Source organism: Mus caroli, chromosome X (genome assembly GCF_900094665.2).
Source record: "Mus caroli chromosome X, CAROLI_EIJ_v1.1, whole genome shotgun sequence".
NCBI classification, from domain to species: domain Eukaryota; kingdom Metazoa; phylum Chordata; class Mammalia; order Rodentia; family Muridae; genus Mus; species Mus caroli.
The window spans coordinates 140,625,551-140,629,201 of record NC_034589.1 but is presented as its reverse complement, the minus strand read 5'-3'; positions in this window follow the sequence as shown (position 1 = coordinate 140,629,201).

Genomic DNA, 3,651 nt, shown 5'->3' with positions numbered 1-3,651 from the left:
GATTTTGGGGTGTCGCCTCTCCTGAGTCAGAACGTGAGGGAGTCCTCACGTTGTGGGTCTTTCAGGTCTTTCTTATTACATTTGACATGGTTGATGGCTCTCTCCTCCTAGAAAACCCCATGTGCTGTCTATGATGCCTCCCTCTCTTGGTTCTTTAGAATTCTTTCACTTTCTTCTTGGGCCTCCCTCCTCCCTAGGGTGGTTGTTGTTGTTGTTCCTTTTCCTTGAAGATCTCATCTACCTTTTGGTTTTAAATATTCCCCTGTACTCTATCTCCAGCCTACTATCTTCACTGAACTTCAGGTTTATACAGCCAACTATTCACTGACCCCCTCCCCATACCAAATGCCCCTTAGTGCCTCCAGTATCTTGTCCTAAAGTGAACTCAGGCATTGCCTTCTAAACCTTCTTTATCTCAGTAGGTACCAATACCATCTTCCCAGATAATCAAGCCAGACCTAGGTTCTCATTACCTCATTTAATCAATTGCCAAGTCCCATTGATTTAATTCCTAAGCACTTCTTTGGTTTTTTGTTTTGGTGCTGGGGATTGAACTCAGGGCCTCTTTTTTTTTTTTCATAGTCTAGAATAGTGTGTATTATTCCAACATGTGGAAGAGAGTCAAGATAATATGCTTTTTCAAGATCAAATAACTTTAATTAATTATTGTTGGCAATTACATTTTTTTTTAATAAAAGCTAGCAGAGCCCAGGCAATATTCAGAGATATGGTACAATCCAAGTTGTGGCTGCCAGTACTTCTATAAGAACGGACAGACTTTTGTGTGTTTCCTTTCTTTTTTGTTTTGTTTTTGTTCTGAGGTTTTTCTTTTCCATTTATTTATCTAGAGGCAGGGTTTCTCTGTATATCCTTGGCTGTCCTAGAACTGGCTGGTTTCGACCTCACAGAGATAGGCCTGCTTCTGCTTCCCAAGTGCTGGGATTAAAGCAGGCACCACCACCCACCTGTTTTTTTTTCTTTTTTCTAAAGCTGAAAACACAGCGGTTCATTCACTGCTTGAGCTGGGGCTGTGGCTTAAGGGTAAAGCACTTGCCTACATACCCAGTGATCTGGGCTTCATTGCCAGCACTGGTTGGTTGGTTGGTTGGGTTTTTTGGGTTGTTTGTTTGTTTGGTTGGTTGGTTGGTTGATTGTTTGGGTTTGCTTTTGTTCTTTTAAGCAAATGAACAGTCACTGCCCCTAACTGACAGCTTACATCTGGAACATTCTCGCACCAGCTCAGGGCCTGTGAAGATTATGAAAGCATTTTGAGCTTGTCAGAGTGGTGAAGAGAATCCTCCTGGCCCACTCACTCCTAAAGGTCTGATCTCACTCCTCAGCTACATTGCAGGAACCAGAGAGCTATCCCTGAGGGTTGCCAGGAACTCACTTAACCTGAATCTTAAAGCCAGGCAAAGGAAGATTATATAACCTACAGGTGTTCTACCCTCCTACTTCACTCTCTAACTGCAAGTGGGCCCTCCAAGTGTGCATGGTGCTCTTCCACGCTGTTTAAAGTCCTCCCTCTTGTCCAAGATGTTCAAGTAAACTTTATTGTTTCCTAAATGAATACAGCTAGAAAATAATAAAAGCTTTAGACTGCTGCAGCAACAGGAAAAAAGAGAGAGAGAGAGACATAAAGAAAGGAGGCATCCGGCACTTAGAGATGACTTAAGAAACAAAGATTCAAAATGGCCACCAGAACCGAGGTCCCCAGCAATGCTGTCTTCCCCAATGATCCTTCACTTTTGTTACACAAGTTAAACTGGCAGCATCTGAATTTTACTTTTGCCACTTCTAGTAGGTTCATAATGACCTCAGTATGACAATCTGAACGTTTCCAACACTGTTGATATACTTGCATTCCGGATACAGCGTAGAGACAGGAATCCTAGTTAGGAGAGCAAGTGCTGTTCATATTGCATGAAGAAACCACCGGGTCTAAACATACTATATTTTCTCCTCAGTCAGGGCTACGCTCCTGCTTAACTCTTTCCTGCCATTTATCTTTCCTTTACCCTTTTCAGGTCATAATAGAACTGAACCCACTTTTCCTTCTGTATATTACCAGATAAACATAAGGTGCAAATCCGTGTGTACCTTGTATTTTTTTTTTATTGCCAAAACACCGGGTCTAGCATTTGAGGCTAACAGCTGTGGAACAGAAGACAGCCAGAAGCAGGAGTAAGATGAGTCCCCTCTGAGCTCTCATTGTGTTGGGCCACCAAATCTGCAATCTCACAGTCAGCTAGATCCTGCTCTAGACACTTTTCAGATCGCCAGTGACTGTGCTCATGCTCTGACTGCTGACAGTAATCAGCACTGCAAACCAAATCCACTAGCCACGCCCCTCAGGGCCTCTTGTATGCTAAGCAAGTACTTTGCCACTGTGCTACTTCTGAACCCCCAAATGCATCTTAGATTTGGCACTTCCTTTCTCCTCCCCTCCAAAAGCTCTTTCCCATTCTATTTCAACTGATCAGACTCTACTGTTGTCTCTCTTTAAAAAGATGCTCCAGGAAGACAGTCAACAAAAGCCTGTTCCGAAATTCCAATTTTTTTTTTAAAGATTTTATTTAATTTAAGTATATTAGTACACTGTCATGTCTTCAGACACACCAGAACAGGGATTGGATCCCATTACAGATGGTTGTGAGCCACCATGTGGTTGCTGGGAATTGAACTCAGGACCTCTAGAAGAGCAGCCAGTGCTCTTAACCTCTGAGCCATCTCTCCAGCCCCCCGAAATTCCAATTTTTAAAATACCTTTGCTTAAATACCTTCAGCAATCCCCAGCACCATGTATCCCTGTCTGACCCGTAGTCTCCCCCTCACTTTTAAGGTTCTCCATAGTTTGCTGGATGTAGACTAACTTCAGCCAGATTAACACCATGCTTTTTGGTAATAGTGTGTAACTTTATAATCCTGTACAGTGGTGTAACTGTTACTAAAGGAGACCCCAAATTGTACTTGGAGAGACGAAGAACTCAGCTTTATTATTGGTCAATGGACTGACTCGAGTTACTGCTTCAAGTAATAGGACCCCAATCCTTTGTCTCATATAGTTTTTATTGGCAATGCAGTATCACTTTTTGGCATTTTCCTGATTACTGGGCTTTAAATTTTAGCCTGTGTAGTTACAGACCTCTAGAAGAAAGTTTACTTTTCTAAATTTTATTTTTTTAATTAAACTTTATTTTAATTTTATATGTACAATGTTCTGCCTGCATGAATGTCTGTACACTACATTCATTCTGTACTTACAGAGGCCAGAAGAGGATTCTGGGTCCCCTAGAACTGGAATTACAGATAGTTGTGAGCCATCCTGTGGGTGCTGGGAATCAAACCCAGGTCCTCTGGAAGGGCAACCAGTGTTCTTAATCGTTTGGTCATCTCTCCAGCCCCTTACTTCATTTTTAAACCAGCAAGCATGTTTACAGAAGCAAAAACAGAAAATTCAAGGCAATTATTTGGGTGCTTTCTGCTTCTTTATTTCTCAAGGCAATTAGGATATGGTTCTTGGCATACCAAGCAAATAAAATTCCAAGAGACAATGTACTATATTTTCTCCTCAGTCAGGGCTACGCTCCTGCTTAACTCTTTCCTGCCATTTATCTTTCCTTTACCCTTTTCAGGTCATAATAGAACTGA